The sequence below is a fragment of the Micropterus dolomieu genome, linkage group LG22 (assembly GCF_021292245.1).
Source record: "Micropterus dolomieu isolate WLL.071019.BEF.003 ecotype Adirondacks linkage group LG22, ASM2129224v1, whole genome shotgun sequence".
Classification (NCBI taxonomy): Eukaryota; Metazoa; Chordata; class Actinopteri; order Centrarchiformes; family Centrarchidae; genus Micropterus; species Micropterus dolomieu.
The window spans coordinates 11,303,892-11,325,876 of record NC_060171.1 but is presented as its reverse complement, the minus strand read 5'-3'; the positions used below and the strand labels follow the sequence as shown (position 1 = coordinate 11,325,876).

At 43.9% G+C, this 21,985-nt stretch overlaps 1 protein-coding gene across 2 annotated transcripts in view; it reads right to left on the bottom strand.

Moving 5' to 3' along the window:
• Positions 1-21,985, bottom strand: part of plxnb2b (plexin b2b) — a 123,260-nt gene that overhangs the window by 79,175 nt on the left and 22,100 nt on the right. Inside the window, exon 2 of one of the 2 annotated variants that reach the window (XM_046037141.1) lies at positions 19,939-20,125. The exons of the other annotated variant lie outside the window; for it this stretch is intronic. The gene's annotated coding sequence lies outside the window, so the exon portion shown is untranslated. The remainder of the gene's footprint in view (positions 1-19,938; positions 20,126-21,985) is intronic. 2 annotated transcript variants of the gene reach the window in all.

Here is a 21,985-nt window from a genome sequence, read left to right as displayed (position 1 = left end):
TGTGACGTATCTTTCTATATATATATATATATATATATATATATATATATATATATATATATAAATATAAATAAAAGAAAAACAATCCCCCCTCCCTCTAAGCTTTTTGCCCATTTGTGGTGAAATTATTTTTAGCTTTAGAAATACATGAGAATGAGAAAGAAAGAGACAGCAAAAGGGAGGGAGAGAGATGCTCCTCACAATGCCAGTGGATTATTGGCAGCTTGCAAAATCCCATCAAAAAGGATGGGATAGAAACAGATCACTCAGTGTTACATGGAAGAATAAGAGCTGCAGCACATTGTATAGCCATAGCCTGCTGTGTTGTCCTCCTTGCCTCACTTCTTCTCATCTCTTCCCTCTGAGCATCGGGCCACTCCCAGGGAATTAACCCTGCAGTCATTATGCTGGTGAGGGTCACTGGATCTGTGGCATGTGTGGAAACACCAGTAGTGCTCTGGCTTCAGTGTGCCGCCTCAGGCGTCCTGCCTGCCTCCACACACAAACACACATGCACATCACAAACTGAGTACGTATATAGAGAATACCCACACACCCAGGCTTGCTGCCCAGTCACCAGTCAGCCTGCTTAATAAGGACGGCAAATAGTCCCTGCAGCACTAAAGGCACAATAACAGAAGCCATGATATTCTCTCTGTAGCTGGAGTTAAACCGTCTCTATGTCCAAGCAGAGGGCTGGAGGTTCAGAGGGCTAAACGCACACGCTCCATTTGAATTAGAGCTGGATTCACTGAGGTGACAGGGCTCGTTTTCAGCTGCAGCCTTTAGGGAGAAGCCAGCCAGGCTATCTCCTAAACCAGCACCACACTGACGTGCCACAGGTAAAACGCCAGTCCAAATAATGAGCGCAATGAGAGTAGGCAGGGCAAACAATGGCTTGAGGCACCTGCTGTAAATGCTGGCATCACTTTTTAATTGCCACTGTTCTCAGTTACGCTTGGTTGAAAGAGGAGGAGTAGTCTTCTCTGTCATACTCAATCTGCGGTGTGCCATCCTTTACGCACAAACTATGCCAAGCCCTCCCTACCTTTAACTTGAAAATCAAACAGATGGAAGAATAACCCATTTTAGCACCCGCCATGAAATGCCTTTCAATATACCGCCTGCCCATAGCAATTTTCCCTTCTTCTACTTCGACTAAGGTGGCAAGATGAGCAGACAGACATTCAGGCACACACTCACCCCCCAGGGCATCATTATCCCAGACACAAGAGTTGCCGCCAAAAGTAATGGAGCTCTGGGTCTACCTGACTCCCATGGGGCAAAGTAGGGTCTACCATTGCAGCCCCTACTTTCTTACATTGAAATGGAAGAAATGAGTAAGCTCTCAGCAGTGTTTATATATATATATATATATATATATATATATATATATATATATATATATTTAAAAAAACGCTGCCAGGGGCTCTGCTGTGGGATTATGAGAATTGGCCAAGAGTCAGTATAAGCAGGGAGGGGTGAAGGGGAGCAGTTTTTTCCCCCCCTTGTTGGCTGGCTCTGTACTGTACTGGGCTGGGTTATACTGGGTTGGGTCAGGCTTTTTCTGTCAGCTCCCAGAACACAAAGATCCTTTTTTCTCCTGCCAATCACAACCAGATGTGCCCAGACTTGTTTTAAGAATTCTGATCCCTCACTCAGTCTTACACACACACACACACACACACACACACACACACACAAATTCTGACAAAGACAAAAATACACACACGGTCACAAGAATGCACACAAACACGGCCTGGATGAGGCGCTGTAATCACCAAGGGGCCCAAAAGGAAACCCAGAGCAGGAATGGGCTCCAATAACATGCTTTTCAACACTGAAAAGCTCATTTCATTCACCCATACCCCCCCAGGACATGTAGTTTGAGGAGATTCAACCTGACATGGCTGAGAGATTTAAGGGGTGTAGATAGAAGCCTATTTTCACATAGATACCCAGTCCTATCAATGCAATGCCAAGGCCTATCAATTACAGACTAGACAGGTATCTACACCCGGATGTTCTTCAACAGGTATCCTCTCAACTCTAGAAAGTAGAAATACGCTGTAACACATTCGGCTGCAGAGGCATCAGTGTGCCTGTGGGTGTATTTTAATATTTGAGTGCCACTGGAATGTTTTCCTTCAAACACAGTGTGAGCACAAATTTATGCCCTCCAGCTACATAAAGCATTGATGTTAATGGTAACAGCATGAGTAGAGATTATTTTACAGCTGCTGTTTGTGTGTAAATGAATCAAGAGCTTGGAGGGGGTCATGTGTTGTGTATGTAGGCAGTCAGAGCTGATGTGCAATTAACTATTCATTACATAAACCTGATTAGGGAATTGTTCATCCATGCAGGTTATGTGCATAAGTATTACACAGCACCTTAACCTCTTTTCTCCTTTCTCCTGTGCTCCAGAGGATCTGGTCTCCCCTCTCTGTATCTTCTCTGCCATGGATCCACCTCCAGTAACATTATCAGCAAGTACCATCTGTTCCCTGCAGCAAGTGTAAAATTGAGCTGCTTGAGAGTTGTCCGATATCGATCGCAGCCACATTAATTTCATAACGCCACATACAGTGTGTCACCATTCGCAATCACACCATGGTATCTGTGCGCCCGGTCATGCCCACAGATGCCACTGCTCGCGATCTGCATTGAGTGTGGCTGCACTGCACGTGGACGTGATGCATGTACTTCTAATGCCAGAGCTGCACAACTGATGGTATATAATTGGATTTTGGCATAATTGTAATATTTAAACATCTTAGAATATCAGTTATACCAATTCATACTGTTCACATATTACATTGAAATTACCTGGTTTAATTTCAGCCACAATTAACCACGATGTAAATACCTTAATCTAACTGTGCTATGATGAGGAACAAGTTTAGGACATATTAATAAACATGAGGAGCTAATGTTTGTGATGAAATAATAAAAAGAGTCTAAAGCCTTGGTGCCCAACCACTACCACAGTGTTAATTACACATTGAAATAGGAATGAAATGAACAAACAACAAAAATACTGACCATTTTACAATTTCTGCTGATGATTTTACTTACATTTCTTATACATAAGCACCTTGTTCTTTAACACATTTTGTAGTCCACTTCAATAGATATTTCCTACCTGAAAGTATAAATTACCTCCCATTGAAGCACTGTTTTTCTGCTGATCATCCTGAGAGTTTGTCAGAACACAGGCATGTTTTAGGAGTAAGACTTTTGGTGCTCATGAAGTAGCTCACAAATTAATCAATTGTGCACATCAATAATTCATGCATACAGAATAACAGAACAGTAAGTGTGTTGAACCCAAGCAGTTTGATTGCCCTTGACCAGACAACTTCCACTGTTTATTTTGCACCGCATCACACTGCGTTATGTGTACATCTAGCAACAAAGAGCTGGCCAACAAAGAGTAAACAAGAAATTATTAAACAATGTTAAATGTACCAGAAGGGCACAAATGTAGACTCATTAACAATATAACTAAAAATTAACAATATACTAAAAAAAAAAATTAAAAAAAAAGGGAATCTACTGCATTTTTAAAGCCTATCCAGCTTTTCAAATACCCTATCATTAGTGTTGGTAAGGGAGAATTTTTTACTAGATGGTGGCACAAGATGAAAGGTTAGCAAAAATGATTAATCATTCTCATGGGAATGGGAAAATCCAAAACAAATTTAATGGAAATCGGTCCAAAAGCTCTCACAGACAGGCAGGCAGACTAACTAACCACTCTTGCCATCTCTAAGTGTGCTGCAAGCATGATAAAAACAATCACAAAAGCACCAGCAAAACCCTCCAAATGCATCAAACACAGTACAGTCATTTATTGGTATCTTGCAAATCCTTGAGGATCTCACCCATGGCAAGCTCAACGTGTCAACTGAAGTCATGCTTGAACGTGTCACAGTGCAAACCAGACACAGGGGGAGATCCAATCAGATGTGTCGGTGTTTCATTTTTATTTTTTTTTTCCCCCACATTTGTTAGACTATATGTATACCTGTATACAAACTAGGCAGTCTATGAATTCCCTCAACTTCTCAGGAACCTATATGCTCTCTTTGTTGATTGTCGTCAAAACTAAAAGCTAATGTCAAACATATGGAAACTAAGCTTGCTAATTCGGGTGCCTTGTTTTTGATTCAATCAAGGAGTAAGTCTGTTGCAGAGGGCATAAAAGTCACAGTTGAGGCAATCTCGCTTCAAACAAACCAGACACAAGTGGCTAAACAAATAATTGACAGCAACTCATATGGGCCCAGACATTAAGTTCAATGAAACACAGTGAGAGGATTCAGCTGAGGCGAGTCATCAGCAGTCATCTTAGGAACAGCAAAAATACATAGACCACTTTACAGCCAGATGCTTAAAGCACATTAAGACCTAATCTCTCCGGGGTTACACAGGGAGCCAAAGAATGGAGATTGGTTGCAGAGGAAGTGGGAAGGCACGAGTTGAGTGGGTGTCCGCATGAGAGGAGTGCGTGCCCTACAGGCTGCTCTTTAGTAGATGGTCCATTGTGGGTGACTGTACAGATCGGTATATCAGGTCAATAGATCATTAAGCAATCCCTATGCTCCCGAAATAACACAGGGATCAGAGTGGAGATAAGAGCCTGGATCAATGCTAGACGGACGAGAGGATTGAGTGGTGGACGGAGGCTGGAACAGGGATGGAGGGTGTGTGTCCCGTCAGGGTAGTGAGCTGACGGGGTCTGTCATGTGGGCCATGTTAATGCAAAATTGTTAAAGGGCCGGTTCACCCGGTTCATAATTTAAAAACATTTTCCCACTTCTTGCTGTAGTGGTATTAAGCCATGCAGACAGATTTGGTTTTATGAATGGAATTTAATTTGTGCTGTGGGAGCTGGGTAATAAAATACAACTCCTGGTACTGGTAATAAAAGAAGTCATTTCGGACGGTGTTTTAGCCACCATCATACTACAGAGCTAGAAAATAATAAACCACAGGAAAAATAATGTGGCCTTCAGAAAAAGACAAGCTTAGTGTTATTTTTAATATCAGAATTTGTCACAAGTAATTATTTACTTCTACTTTAACAATTAACACAAACAGTTGCAAACTACTAAAATGTCTCATTCTGACTGTGAGTTACATCTTACCGTAAGAAAAGGACTTAGTTCAGCCATACAAAAAGACAGAGCAGCAAAGACAGAAACACCTGTGACATTACAACAACCCATTTATAAAGCTTGCAAAGCATATCTCATTAAGTTCATCTTTGGTTTTTGCCGTCTGTGTTGACTGATGTTAACAAGTCAGGTTAGCAAAATCCTTTTCCACATCTTTAGTTGTTGTCAAACTGTCACACTGAGATATCCTTTTAAAATCCAAAATGTTTCTCCAGATACAACTTAAAATCATGGGAGGACCAGTGCGTACGCCAAAGAAACTGTAGATAATTGGGGCTGTGATTAAAAAAAAAAAAAAAAAATCAAGACATATGCACTGTTGGCCAAATTAAAATCACTGACCAGTGCAGGTAGTACTGAAATCACCCCACCTTCTATAGAGATATAAACCCTATCCGAATGGGGCTATAGGGACTATGTCTTAGGTCTGTGGATTATCCAGAGTAACAGAGACACAATTTTGGGAAAGACACACCACTGTTGAATTTTTTAAAATGTAAATTTTCACTGCTATGAGCATCACAAACAAAATTTCCTTCACTGTGCTTGGGTGACAGCAGAAATCTCAGAGGTGGATATCTCAAAACCCGGACAGGAAAATAAAAAACTATCTGCATGGCTAGAAACCATGAAATGCAAATGAGAAAGCATGTTTTTTTTTAATTTGGGTGAACTGGCCCTTTAAAGCATTAGCTCATGTGAGCATGGGTGGGCAGGAACGGGCGAGAGACTGTCTGGTTTTTGCCACCTCTGTGTCTCTGTAGGTGGGGTACTTGGGTAGCTTTATGAAACCAGGCAGCCAGGGGAATTAGACGGTATGAAATGGATGAAGTTCTAGATCAGTGAACAGGGAAGCACAGCTGCATAGAAATCACATTTATTGCCTTTTTAAAATTCACTAATACAGATCATTCTGTCTGGTTAACTCATTAACATCAGTTGTTATCTGGTGAACATAATGATACATTATTCCAAACGCCTCTAGGCAAAAGCTCAGCTATATGGCACTGCTTTTTAAAAGATGCCTTCTTTCAGATAAGGATATTTATACAAAACACAACATTGTGTTGGCTAATGCCATCATAAAGCACTTAATCATATAGAGGAATTAATATGCCCCTACTAATGCCTTTCTATATGGCAAATATCAGTTTAAGCCCATTCTTATGACTGAGATCCATTCGTAATCATTTTAAAGGTCAACACCTGGTGTTTATCAAATTCTCTCATGAAAAAGGCTAAAAAATTGATTTAGGATCATAACTGCTTCAAATTCTTTTAGATATTATTTTGTACTTCATATCATGTCTGTTGTTTTTTAGAAGGCAGAGAAGCTCTGTGTCTTTGATCACACTTTTTCATTATCATCTGTAAGCAGGACTAATATTAAAATAAACGGAGCAGGGGGTAAAAGCCTGGGGACTGGTGCTTCCTGCCCCCTGCCTGATGCCGCCGTGGATTCTTCCTGTCTGGGTGTCAGGGCCAGGCCTGCCTACTGGGGATCTGAGAAACTCTGTGTAGAGGAGAGAGAGGGAAAAGGAGGAGTGGCGGAAAGCCATACGCAAGCGCTCCACCCTAAAGAGGAACAGCATGCCAGCCCCGGTGGACATCTGTTTTCACAGGTGTGCTCACCCAATGTGATTAAGATTGGCGCTGCACACCCCCGAGCAATGCTGCACTGGTACACCGACACCGTGGGTGCCGGGGCATGGGTGTGAGACGCCTAGAACAGTTGTGTTGTTTTGGGGCAGATGGAACTGATGAGAGTTTGACTGAAAGAGGAAAGAACAAGTGGAGGAGAAAAGGAACGGATGGAGGGGGGGGAGGGTTTATGTGAGAAATGTTCACAAGACTTATTCACTGCAAACAACTGTTTAGAGAAACACCATTTAAGAAGAGTGGGATTATTCGGAGCACATGCAGATTATCCTCTGCTGTTTGATTCTTTAAGTGCGAGGGAGAGATCACATGAAAGGATTGGAGTAAGCCATACATGGGACTGGTGTTTTATAAATACCAGTACACTTACAAAATGGGCAAGACCGAAGGGTTTAAAAGGGAAACCACTTACCCCCAGAAAAGTCTATAGAGTATAAAGTCTCTGATATAGGTGGGCATAGGTTTTGGCATAACCATCACAGCGGGTATCCAATACTACAACGCACCTGCTTCCATGGCAACCAGAGGAGGGATTGCTTTCCCTTACACCAGCAGGCCACTTCATGCTTTAATGTAAAGCGACAACTTGCCGGAATTAATTTGTGTGTTGTCAAAAAAAAAAGTCCCCCAAACAGATTTAAGTCAAAAAATTGAAAAAAAGCAATTTTCTTTATTTATGTTGGCTCCCCCATCCACCCCCACATCACTACTGCCACACCATAATTCTCCAGTGGTTTTTGAGAACTTTCAGCCATTTCAAGTGATCTCACTCCTGGAGTAGTACGAGGCAGCGACAAGAAAATCTTTAATGAACGAGAAAGCAATTCCATTTCACAGCAGCGAGGAACCGAGGAGGAGGGGCGGGAGAGTCAGTCACTAGCTTCTAAAGAGAAATGGAAGCCTTGGATAAAAGCTGCTCACCCCAAGATATCTCCAAAAAAGAGAGGAGCAGACAGACTTAACACCAAATCATCCTGCTGTACGACTCAGAAGCTTACCTAGCACTGACAACTGACAGGAAGCGTGCTATGCTGTATGTAGCATATTAGCATCTGTGAATATATCACTTTGCACATGCCCCCAAATGTCTTAAACCTTAAATCTGTGACTAATAAAGAAACAACATCTTTTACAGCAGAAATGATTTTGCAAATACATAATAAATAGAAAAATGCATACTTTTACATGTTCAGTGTGGGTATCAAAGGCATAGAGCTCTGTTTTCATCACATATATTAGTGATTTTACAATGTTGCTGTGTAAAACCTGTTGCTAATACATGCTAAAGGGGAATATTCTATCAGCATAAGAATAGGAATGATAGATAAGCACATATACCATGCAGTATTCAGAGTTAATGTTGCTTGCTGTGATATCAAGCTGCTGGAAACAAACATATTCTATTAGCCAGTCGGGGATATATTACAAACCCTGATCCCACAGCCAATCCATAGTACTCATTCCATTATCCAGCCAATCATGTGCACCGCATCTCTCCCCCTTTCCACCCCCTCCCGTCAATGAAGCAATGGCAGGCATCGCTCCTGCAACTCTGCTCAGCTCCAATCTACTTTTGCTTCCCTTCTCCTGGCAAGCACAACTCAGCGAGGGGTACAACTTCTCTCAAATGCTAGATGTGAGAAATGTATATATTTGTAAGTGCTAATACTAAGCGGCACAGAATGTTGGGCCAGCACCAGACAGATGGTTCTGAGAGAGGCAGAAGATCAGAGAGAAGCTCCCTCCCACCCTCTCTGTCCTCATTCGTCTATTTCTCTGAGAAAAGGCACTATCGCAGCTCTGCATGGCACCAAGGAGCTTCAGTGTACAAAAGCGGCCTTAATTCCCCTGATGGTTGAATCAGCTCACTCTAATAAGGGTATCAAAGTAGTTCATCAATGAGAGGACATTTAAAACTCAAAAGCCTACATATCCATGGGTGGAATACTATTGGGAGATTTCCTGGTGTGTAGAAGGACAAATAAGGCTCATAACAGAAAAACAGACAGATAAACAATACAAAACAACAAAGACTAATAGAAATTGTTTTGGAGAGAGAGGCAAGGAAAGCCCTTCTCATATTTGTAACTACGGAGAGGGAAATTCTTGTATGCAACTGGTTTAAAGGCACAATTAGCCTTGCTGCGTGTGTCCTTCATAAAGCACTGTCGGAGTAGATTAATTGATATAATCAAAAGGCCAAGTGAGCTCAAATTATGAAGTCAGAATTCTCTGGAAAAGTTATAAAGTGTGAAAAAAGAAATGACTGACTCACTCTACATGCACTGCGTGTGCGTGTATGCGTGCATGTGTGCGTGCGTGTAGGAGGGATTGTTTCATTTTCACAAGAGGAGGGATTTCATGTCTTTATTTGGCATATATCTGTTTTACACTTGGCTTGCTATGACACCTCACAGGAGGCCAGGGTCAAATAAAGTGCAGGAAAGCTCAACAACACTTGCACACAAGGGGAGGCAGGGCTACTCAGCAACTAAAAACACAGACAGACACACAAATGGATTCAATTTCACACACACAGAGATGGACAAGAAACCACACAGATGGACAAATTCAAAGTCTCTAGACACGAGGAAAAATCCTCTCCTTTTGCTTGAATGGGGCAGGCAGCCCGTGTGGGCTACATCATCTCTTTCTATCAAAAACTCACAAATGGAATTCACCCACAGTGCAAAGAATCAGGGGTGAAGGCACCATGGCAGGACTGCTTCCACACAGAAATATGTTGCTGGGTCTGGTGGAAAGAGAGGAAGGTGGAGCAGAAGCTGCCGATCGATTGGGATTTTCATTGCTGAGATGGGACATAAAGCTCTCTTTGTCTGCCCATGCTCTTCTGACCTTTATCGGGCCGCTGAAGAAGGCAAACGCTACCAGGCCGAGAGGGAAATGGAGTGTCTGTTTTGTGCTTAACACACTGCTCACAGATTGCAGAGCTGGCATGGTGTGGCGGACACAGACTGTGTGCCGACCTGGGTACTCTCCGCCCTGCCCAACCTTGGTATGACCGCGTGAGTGTGCCAACGAGGGCTCCATAACACCCTGTCTTCGCCTAACAAAAAAAAAAAGCCCTGAGACAAGGCTGGAAAACACAAACAGGCTCGAGACACAAAGTTCATTAACAGAAAAACGGCGGGAGGTGGGAAAAAAGAGAGAAAGATGGGAATAAATGAGCAAATGACAACGGACGGAAGATGTGGGGAGAGGTTGGCAGCCGTCCATGAAAAAGACAGCTGGCAGCGACATCCTTCACAAACCTGGCGACGCAAGCGGCATGATGGAAGTAACCTCCAGAGACATAAAGAGAGTGAGAGAGGAAGGAAAGAGATGGAGGAGGGGGGTTGTGGTGGTAGATAACGGGGCTTTCGTCTCCAGATTCCCGTGCTAATTAACACAGTTCCACATACAAGGACCCCTGCCTGCCTCGCAGCCTGCCCCCAGTCTTCAGTGCAGTACACAGAGGGACAGAGAGTGAGGGGAAATTGTGTATATGCAAGTGAGCGCGTGTGTGTGTGTGTGTGTGTGTGTGTGTGTGTGTGTGTGTGTGTGTGTGTGTGTGTGTGTGTGTGTGTGTGTGTGTGTGTGTGTGTGTGTGTGTGTGTGAGAGAAAGTGGGGAAGGGCTGGGGGAGTTTGAGGGATGAAAAGGGATGAAAGGTGAGGCAAGGTCTGGTGGCCTTGTCTGAAGGTGAGTCGGCTCCCCCGCCAGCCTGCAGCCTGGTTCCTCAAACGGAAAGAAAGGGGGGATGAAGACGAATGAGTCAGAGCACAGGGATGCTGATCAACGGCCGAGTCGCTCACCAGCCATCTCACTCTGTCACTCACCTCATCCAGAGGGATCGAGAGAGAGGGAGACAGAGAGACGTGAAGAGGCCAATGAGCCGGCACGGGTCCAGTCACAACACCACAGACACAAATCCTGGTTCTGTACCATTAGCTCCAGACTGTCATAAATCAGACTAAGCCAGCCAGCAGGACAGAGGGAGAAGGCCAAACAGAGAAGTCAAAAAGCCTCAGCCACACAGTACTGATCAGACAGCAAGAGGGGAAGCAAATAGCAACCTTTGAACAGAGGAAGCATTTGTAACAACAAGACAGGCTCCACACATGTAATGGAAGAGCTGGACCTAGCAGGGCTGGGTACTGAACTTCAATGCTTTTAGAAGTAACACAGAATGCCTGGTCAGATTTTTTAGTCTTGTTTATTATTTCTTTTATCAGATTATCTCAATAAGTGTGTATTAATACAACATCTAACACAGATGCATTGAGAAGTTTGGCATATTTTATAAAATTAAAAAAGGGGTTCTGTAAAAAACTATTTATATTCATAAAGCTATGGTATCTGCACTGACACTCAAGTATTGTATTGGCACAGGTCTCAAAGAAAAACAAACTATTTCACACAAAAGAGATTGAATCCTAGAGTCTCTGCTTCTGTAGCTCATAAATGCCTGCATTAACATACACATGATCCTGCTAGTAGACTAGACATTTAGTCATTAGGATTTTGTCACTGTAAATTGTGGTGCTCGATTAGAACATGTGGGTTAGCATTTCCATTTGGAAATGCCATTACTGGAGCAAACACTTCATTAGTATTACTGCATGTAATAACCTCGACAAGGGATTTCCTAACCTAGATTTCAACCACACCCAACTCAGGCATGCAGCCCTACTGGCAGACAAGCACCACATCTGCCTCCCTGCTCTGAAAGTTGTACATATATATTGCATGAACCACTGGAGAAAAGACAATTGCTATATATATATATATATGTATATATGTGTGTGTGTGTGTGTGTGTGTGTGTGTGTGTGTGTGTGTGTGTGTGTGTGTGTGTGTGTGTGTGTGTGTGTGTGTGTGTGTGTGTGTGTGTAAAGACTGGATTCCATGTAAGAGAAGCACAAACTTGCTCTTGCAGCAAGTTCTGGTGAGCGCGGGCCAATCCTACCTCACACAGCAGTACGCCATGGGGGGCTGAACACTTCCACACTGCGATCCAATTAATTTCATCTCCGCACGCCACACATTTCGACATGCTAGGAGCATAAGAAGAGGAAGTGCAGGTTTGAAAGGTGTGGAGGTGAGCGGTGAGGCAAGTGGGAATAACTGAGAAAGTGGGAAGTGGAAGGATGGGCCAAGGTTGGGGAATCTCAGAATTTTCTGTATCTTAAATTTGAGTTTCTGCACAGGGAGAAGAAAATGCAATTACACGTGCCCTCTCAGCCTTTTCAGGCAAGTGTGGTGTGTAGACGTGAGGGGGTAGTGGTGGGGTTTGTGCCCTGTGGCGGCCAGCACTCCCATACTCTATGTTAATAGACGCTTGTTCTGCATTCTAACAGGCATTTGGTGGCAAGGCTCTGAGTGGGGAGCAGTGGAGGGTGAGTACAGAGCATCAGCAATGTAAGAAGTGAGGCGGGTCTGTCGCCCTGTGTCTCCGGAGATAGTAGGAATAATGAAAAACTCTGCCGGGACTTCAAAGCAAACGGCTGGTCATTTCCTGTGGTGATGGCTGATACAGGCCTACATGTTCAGGCAACAAGCACGCACACACTTAGTCACACATTCCTGCCAGCAAAACCCCAGCCAATGAACACTTCCTTTGATGGTATAGTAGAGCCAAGGAGAAGGAGAAACAAGTCTTTGGACGTGGAATAGATTTGAAAAGCCTTTGTGTGTTGCTGGCGGAACCACCTAAGTGCTTTAACCATGGCCCCAGGGTCAACACTTACGCAATGTGGGTGTAATGCCTAAAACCAGTTGACGATGTTAACCATTTTTTAACACTTTCATTTTTTGCGGAGCTTTCACATTTGAAACTGGCAACATGTCACCAAAACACAACACAAGATAAGCTAATGAGTCATTTAAATACATTCTCGATTCTGTGTGTCAAGCAACATACCTTTTCTTGGCAGACACACTCACATATTATAGCAGGAAAACCACAGGTAGAATTAATATCATCAATAATGGTTACATTTCATTAAGGTGTTCTAATTCAACTTTGCATAAACTTCTAATTATAACTTTACCTGTGGCTATAAAAAAACATTTTATTTAGGCATCCATCCCTTCTCTGTATAATCTCTTCAGTGTTCCCATGATACATTGCAGAACAGTTGTATCCAGCATATCCAGTATCGTCTTTTATAATTTACATTGTTTCCTGTTAACAGTAATTGAGCAGCTTTTGATTTATTGGGTTCTTCCAGCAGAACTGTTTTATACTCATTACTGAGTTACTGCTATTACTTTGTGTTCCACACATTTTGTACAATCCCTCCTCTGAGGTTTCAGTTGACTATTTTTCACTTAGACTCGAAAGATAATTATCTGTACACTAACACAAAATAGGCAAACATTCGGATGGAGATGTGTGTGTTGCTCATCTCTGGGTCATTACAGCCTCACATGTGCAAGCATGTACAAGCAACACAATCTGACTGGTGATCTATGTGAGGGACGGAAGGCTGCTAGGTCCAGCAGGCTAACATAAACAGGCCTTCATTCCCATTGCTTATCAAATCATCTAGTTCTGTTATGAAAGCCATACTGCAGGTCTTTTGTGATTGTATGTATGTGTGAGTACGCTCCCAGAAACACATTCATGTATGTGTCTGTGTCTTATGTGCAAGCAAAAATCACCAAGAGCATGCATGAGACAGAGCGAACAAAAAACACACATCTGGTTCCATTCAGGATGCCTGGAATTCTTTGCCTGCATGGTTCAGATTACTTCCCAAGCCCCCTTGCTGGCTGCGCAGGAGACCAGATAAACTATGCCACTCAACACAATGTCTCGCCTATTCAACATGCAACTGGAAGGGTGTAGGCTGACAAGGACTAGAGGTGAAGCGGAGTTTATAGGCAGGTTCTGGGTGTAGACAAGTCTCAAGAGGGAGACTACCCAGGTATGCTAATTTATTGCTTCTAAACCGTGCAGACCCCTCCTTACAGTATGGTGAGCAGGAGTGGGTCCCACGGGAAGGGCGTGTAAAAGGTTCTGCCAGACGCAACAGCACCTTGATATGATCCTAACCCCTCCTATTGACATCCACTGGGCAAAGCCCCAGCTGTGGAGGGTCAGCTCTATAGGGATTCAGACCAGAAAGACAGAGATAATAAGGTCAGGAAATGAACCTTGGGAGAATTGTTTAAGGCTGTACTGCAGCATAGGCAGGCCTAAAACATGTAAGAGGAGAGTCAGAAATCCAACTGATGCAAACCATGTTTATTGTTGTTTTGTTGCAAGAGACCTGATGTGCAGCTATAAAGAACAAGATGATTTCAATTCCAAAATGAAAACATCTTTACACCTTGGGATAAGTTAATTCTACATACCAATATAGCTATAATTCCTAAACGTCCCCTTCCCTTTACATTTCTGAACGCCCCTTTCCAATTCCCCCATCCTGTTCTCTTATCTCCCAGGTTTGACGGAGTGATGTCTTCAGCCAAAATCACCTCGTCTACTCCTGTTCCCCAGGAGATGGAGTGCGAGTGATGTAGACGATTCAATCAGTGAGAAGTGAAAGAGCAGATCACAGACAATATGCCGCGGCCCCATTATCCCTGGTCCTCGGTTACCACTAGCGACGCTTAGCTTGGGCCCCCACCTAATGGGCCATAATATCATTTTACACCATGTTCCAGCTCTTTATACTAGCTCTAAACATAACTCTGTCGCCAAGGCACAATAAAAACAGATATATTTCTATTACTCCTCACGAAGCATATCACCAGATCTGAGCCCCCCTACAAAAGGAAACTAATATCTACAGGAACCTGCTATTTTCCTTGGCTCATTTAGAGCAGACGCACAGTTGTTATTACATTGAGCTGCACTCTGCCGGCCTCACCTCCCCATACCGTTCACTCAGCGTGTAATGGATGTTTTATTATAATCAAATGAATACAATATCTTCACCATAAATAACCTAGTAAAAAAGCCATTTTCTCTGCCTCGCAATATGTTTAAATGTCCATCATGCCCAAAGCAACGAGGTGCCACATGTTTAATTCAGAGCTGATGCAATTTGCGTGTTGTGTGCTACTGTATAGGTGAAAACAGCAACTCGTCTACCCTTTACTCACCCTCACGTCCCCACGCTGCCCCCTTCCACTCAGCCAATAATCACACTCCACAATTTCTTGCATAAAATCGTGCAAGTCTCCGGCAGGTTCATTACTTTGCATGATGGGAGGAAGAGGAAATGTCACCTGGGTACTCTGCTATTGAGGCCACTCACTTTCTTCATCTCACAGGGCAAATGCTGTGCTTGTAAGTCTTGAGCCAGATGAGCAGAATTTCCCTTCAGCAAGGGCAAGGAATCAACTAGGAATCCTCCCCTAAACACAGGGTATATGGCATTGTCCTCTACCCTATATATCATTAGGTCTGACCAGCCCATTTACACTATGAGGACCTGACAAGAGATGAGCAAAAACGTGGGGGTGGGGGGGGTGGGGGGGGGACAAGACGGAGCAGAAGGGGAGTTGGTTGGGAAATCCAATCTCTCACACAGAGGAGCAGAGACAGGCGGGCAGATAGGCTCCAGGCCCAGAATAACCTCGGTGGTATCCATGAATGAAATGACAGGATTAAAGGGATATTAGAAAACCTGCTGAGATGGTTGATAATGCTGTTTATGGTTGGGCGTCACACCGCTTGTAGGGAAAGAGTCAAACTGTTTGAATACTGAAAATATGGACAAGCTCTTCACCAAGCAGGAAATTCAAGGCCATGGGTCTCTCTCTCTGTTTACAGTAATGCTTGGCGTTGGCTACTTGACGGATATTAACACAAATACTTAAAGATTGATGTCTGTGGCAATATTATGGCTGAACCTCTTAAAAATAGGGACAGTAAACATAAGCCCTGCTATCCTGGTTAAGAATGGGATTATTGTTGTGTCAACAACCCCCATAGATAATAGTAATTACTGCCCTTGTTGCAGCGCCATCAGACTGCAACTTCGCTAGCTGACAGCTTGGTCCTAATTACCAAGAACCACCAATTACTGGCTCCATTTCATTATTTATATTGCTCAGCACACCCAAATGAAAGAGACTTCAGTGACTCTGAGCAGTCACATCTCTAGCAGCTGCAGAGGAGCATCCAGAAGACCTGCTGAATCATTGTCTCATAGTTTTTTTTCTGACAATATGCTAGTCAGCAAGCAAACATTGTTAGTGCAAGGAAAAGTGAGTAAAAATAGCAAAATGAAGCCAATAGGGGGCTGCCTTTACTTCCGCTTTGCCAGCCACAGGAAGTAATTTAGCTGCAAAGGAAGTGCATTATCATCTCTTCTATTCCCACTTGCTCCTGCTCGTTTATCTGCCAACAGGGCTGCAGAGTCAATTCTAAAACATCAGCCCTGGAGCTTTTAACTACTAAAACAGTTTGCATGTTGTATCTAGATTCATATTTCATTAATTTCACTGTGAGATCTATGTTAGAATAATTGACTTGTCTGGTGCCATGTAAGAGATGCCTCTGAAAATAATTAAAAAACATAAAAACACAATTCTTTATCTGTTGAGCGTATTCAACCATCCGCGCACACACACAGACTTTCGCAGATGTTTCCCATCACCCTCTGCTGCCAAGCGTCGTCCAGTGATGGCTGAGAGGAGGCGAGTGGGGGCTCGGGGCGGGGGTGTGAAATTCTGCTATTCCTGCTCCAGTGAATTCTGCTGAAACTTGGCAGATCATTGTGGAGATTTGTATGTCTGTGGATTTGATATGAAACTGTTTGAGAGGCTCGTCTGGAATTTGTCTCTCAACATGCCTCCCCTTAAAGTGGGCCTGGCTGTTTAGCTTATGTTCCCATAAAGCCTGACGGCCACATTTCTCAGCCCTCAAGGGTGCAGATGGCCGATTAACTCGGCAGACAGGTCTTATACCATCATTTGAAAGATAACCATTACAACACTTTGTTGCTTCAAAAAAGCATGCCTGCGTAAAGAAAAGCCCATAATCCTCAAATAGGGGAGACAATCAAAAAGCATCCGCATCATCTATACAGATTTCTGCAATTGTACACCTTGTTGATTAAAAAAGACTCTCTCTATTGGTGATTCAATGAATCACAAACCTGCTCAAACAGCAGCTCATGCTCAGCAAGCTATAAAGCATGTAAAGCTGTCATGTTCCAAATGGACAAGCAGTCTCAAAAAAACGATTAAATATGTACAAAAGGAATCTACCATCACGATCCAAAGCGCTTAGCATTTAGATGACAGTTGTGCAGGGCAGGCCTTGTTTGCAGGGGTTGGAGTGGAGCAGTATATGTGGCCCGGAGGCCGGATCTGTTCCAACTGTGCCCTGGCAAGAAAACGCTCAGCCCAGTCAGCCTCGACAGCTTGGATATTCACAGGGGGCAATGGAAAACTGGAGGGTTGCAGTACAATGATGGAGTTTGGGGAGCTTGGAGGAGGAAGTGAAGGTGTTATGAGTCAGGAACAAGGTGTTTTATATTATTGTGGTACCACAAGGACATGGCATTTGCCATGTTCAATGAGCAAAACCAAACGTAGGCTGGTGATGAGGGCCTCATGTCTGTGTTGGCCTGCAGTGATTAACTATCATCTGGCAGGTGTGTCTGGAGGGGCTAGCAGCAATTTTAACCACTTTAACACATTCTGAAGGTGTTAGTTTATGCCAGCACTACAATACCTTGCCTTGGTGATGCCTTTGCTTTTTGATGTAGCCTGGAATTCAATTATACATTTATCACCACTGAGAAATCTAAACAGAAATGACTCAATGGTTCATTAAAAAAAACATAGAAGGACCATGAGGTTTTTTTAACATGTGCATTCTCTCCACTATGATTTAGATTACATGACACATTGTCATTTGACAAATCATTGTGACAATTTCAGAGGTTCCATAGATCAGAGCAGTTAAAGTTATGATCATCAGTTTGATTTAGTGTGGCAAATGAATTATTCACTCTCATCTCTGGGGATGCATAGTTAAAATCTGACTAATTTTCAATATCATAGCAGTCTTTTGATGTGGGACAGCATTCTCCTCACTTGATTAACCTGAACAAACTTCAGAAGTGCCACAGGGTATCGCCATCAGCAATATTCTAAACAAATGAGGAGCCTTTTTTCCAAAACAATATTTTGTATGGGCTTCATCTTTGAAATATTGTGTGTCAGACGCCATTACTGTCCATTAAATTGTCCTGTTTACATAGTTTTCTATATCCTTCAAAGAAACACAGTTAAAAAGGTAAACTAAATGAGTTTCTCACACAATAAGAGTCTGAAGCTGTGTAGTTGACGGCATTGAAGTATCTGCAAGCAACAGCAGATAAAAAGGTCAGTGTCGCGCAAGAGAAGAGAAAACTATAGGACCCACTCTCACCACTGCACACAAAAAACAAGAGATTTGTTTGCTCTTGTGCATCCTAATTCATTCATCCCAAAGTACCTCTTGGCTCCAGGGTTGTGCCAAGGCAAAACCTCATGGGAGAAATGATTGACACCTACTAATGCTCATGGATACCAAAATGCATGTAATTACCATGACATTTACACCATCTTCTGGGATGTGAGATGAAGTGTGGGAACAACAAAGGAATAAAACAGTGAACAAAACTCCAAAGATAAGAAGTGTGAGTTTTTTGTGCTGTGTTTTGGGTCACAAGTGTGGCTTAAGTACTTTGAGGAAAAGCATCTCTCCACCGAAGTTCTAATAATTCAGCACAGCCAGAATAACCACCTGGGATAGCCTACATTTCAAATGTGCCATATTTTGTTTATCTTTAACACCAGCGTGTAGGCTGGCAGGCATGCAGTACTGGAGGTAATGTGAGCTACAACAATTATGACCTCAGCAAACAGTCGATTATGGAGAAGATGAGTGAGAAAAGGAGTTGTCTGTCAAGCTAAGCCCTCCACAGATGGACGAGTGTAGCACACTAAGAAACCAGCAAGTCCTGAGGCTTTGTGGCAGCTTTGGGGTTTAAAGTACACCACAGAAACAGTTAGGAGGAAGTGATGAACAGTGGGTAAACCCAACTGCAGTATATCACATGCAATTAGATGTTAATATTCCTCACCCTATCATTCATTTGAACAGAAGAAGCTTTTACAGCTGTCGATATAAACCTATTATTCCAGTAGTTAATTGCCGGGGACCTTCATTTGATTAGCATGTAGAAACCTACTGTTGTGCGAATAAAGTTTTGAAAGAACACAACTTATCCTAACTTGTAGGCCAAGACTTGACTTATAATTGGACCATTGTTTCCTGACATACAAACGCACAGCATGGATCATTTACTAGCCAGCAATGTTCCCCTTGTATGAGCACAACAAAAAAATGTATTGGTGTAGTGTGGTACTTGGGTGATGACCCTAGCCTGTCTGTCTGCCAAGTGAGATGGTCAACTATCTGCTGGGTAGCAAAGTTACTGCATCACTCTCTTCCCTCTGCACCATACCCTTATCTGCTCAGTCCCTTCCCTAGAGCTCACTATCGCCATGTTACTTCTACTCTCGTACTGGCAGGCAAACAATGGGAGCCAGGACTGTCTTAACAAGTGGAAAGTGGAGGCTTGACTAATTAGAGGCACCCCCCACCCCATCGCCTCCAACCCATCCTGTTAACTCAGAACAGTGTGATGCAGCTTGGTGAGGGCTGGGACTGTTGGGCCCATCGTGAGACAAATAGGGTTGGAAGTTGTTTTTTTTTCCTGGCTGCTAGCCAATGGGGGACCGTAGTAATTGCCTGAATCCCACTGTGGCAAGAGAGGAGAAAGAGTGTGAGGGTGGCACAAGCCAAGAAAAGTGAGAAAATGCTGGGAACAAGTGTGGTAATAAAAGTCGAGCAATAAAAAAATACAGAGAAAGAGCAGACAGATAGAAGCTTAGAAAAATGAGGCACAAAAGATAAATGTTTAGAAAACGAAACATGGAATGACATGTAGGACAAGTGATGCATAAAAAAGTCAACAGGCTGAGGACTCTGTTCCATGAAAACAGCACAAGAAAAAAAGAAAACTGGACAAAGTATTGGGAGTATAAGTGAAAATAAAATGACCTCGAGGTGGTACTCACTAGGGAGAGGCAGACAGGGGTGCAATGAGCGTCTTGGCTGCTGGAGTGGAACAGAACAGGGTGCAGCGGCGGCTGCACAGTTGGCCCTCACTGGACACTTCAATCACAGGCAGCCGGAGCCCCAGGCAAACTTGGCCAATTAGCCACACACTGCCGCTGACCCCCAGCTTCATTAAGGGCCTGGGCTCTGGATAAGAGGGGAAAGGGAGTGCACAGAGGAGAGGATTAGGGAGGGAGAGAGAGACAGAATGAGAGAGTAAACCATCAGCTGGCCAGGTTTGAGAAGACAACCGCATGCATTTGCACGAACACAGGGATGAAGCTCAAGGTTACAGATAAACACAATCAACTGTGAGCGCACCCTGTACCACACATGTACACACTTGCCGTATCACACTCCCAGCTCCCTCTTGGTTTACACCCGCAGCAAAGGTGGTGGTGAGGGGGTTAGAGCCATAGAGGCCAGAGAGCAACTCCCCCCCGTCTCCACACCACTGCACTGACAGCAACAGGTGTGGTGGCCAGTAGACATGCAATTACCAGGCTGAGAATCTGCTCTTTGTGACAGAGACAACAGCAGATCAGAGGAAAGATCAGAGCTAGAGGGGGAGAGAAGAGGAGCGATGTGGGAGGAGAGGTGAGAGACGGGGAGGAAAAGAGGAAGATACAGACTACTGAAAGTCCCTGGAGGGGAGAAAGAGAGAGAGGGAGAGAGATTTCCTGCATGCTCTTTTCATCGTAAATCCCTCGCCAGCAGAGCGAAAAAAACAGTTCAAAAACCAACACATACAGTAGCTATGACACACCTGTTGTTCTGCATTGGAAATACACATTTACACACTTTGGTGGTCTGGAGAGACCTCACATTCATGTGTGCACAGCAATGAGACAAAGAAGAGAGTAAACTGACAACATCCTATTTCAATTCAGATTGGGTGGGGCTGTTTGTAGTGCTTTGGGACAGGTTGCACTCAATGAGCCCTGACAGCAAGACTGTTTGGTGCATGCATGTGTGTTTGTTTGCATTACAAGTGTGTATATCCACATGGGACCTCTCCTTGCATCAGCCTTGTGATGGAAACCTCAGCGGTGCTCCAGGGTGGGGGCAGCAGCTTCATACTCTGCCTCATTTTCTCTGCTCTCCCTCTCCGATTACAGGCCTTCGATCAGGCTACAGAAACGCTTTTGCGCTTTGCCGCCAGTGTAGCAATAGCTGCTGTCAGAAACCTTACATGCTTGGGTGGAGAGGAGATCCTGGCCATTTATTTAAAACAAGCCAAGGATAAAAGATCAATGGCCCAATTCAGGCCATGAATTGGAGGGAAAAGTTCACAAACATAGTGGGAGATTATGAGAGGGAGATCTATGTGTGGATAGGGGGGAGCGGAGAGCGAGGGGGCATCTAGCTCATCTGGGTGCTAGTGGCTTATTGATCGGTGGAGACATACAGCTCCCAGCCATTCATCACAGGCCACTCAGGCCCTTAGATAACTCCTATGATAGTGCCCTGCTGCCGAGCAGCTGCAACTGGCCACATCCATTATCCTTCAAAGTAAGCCCCCCAGCCTGGGAACAGACATGGTAGGGCTGCTGGGTGACTGGCTGGAGGGAGGGCTAGAATGGAAATGGAAAAGACCAGGCCTGTGGTTAGGAGGCTGTGGCTGAGGCTAGTGTATACAAAGGCAGGAGCTGGGGTTGAAGGGCCAGGGTTTTGTGAAAAATGGTGCTCTGACATTCAGAACAGAGATGAGAAACTGTCAGTTTGCACCAGTTGGAGGGAAACAAATGTGACAGCACCATTGTTTCCATTTCTCGGCCAAACAGTATTAGCAAAGCTGTTTTACAGCAGATAGCACACAAGCTATCCAAGCGACAGGCAGCTCTGAAAACTGCTGAGTGGCTCTGTACGTATGTGTGTGTCTGTGTAAAGAGAATTCCCAGATTGGGCAGGTTGGGATCAGCCTTAATGAGCCATGCCAGAAGAGAAGGGGGGGGGGGGGGCGAAGGGAGGGGAAAAAAAAGAAGGGAGGGGGCCAAAGAGGGGGGG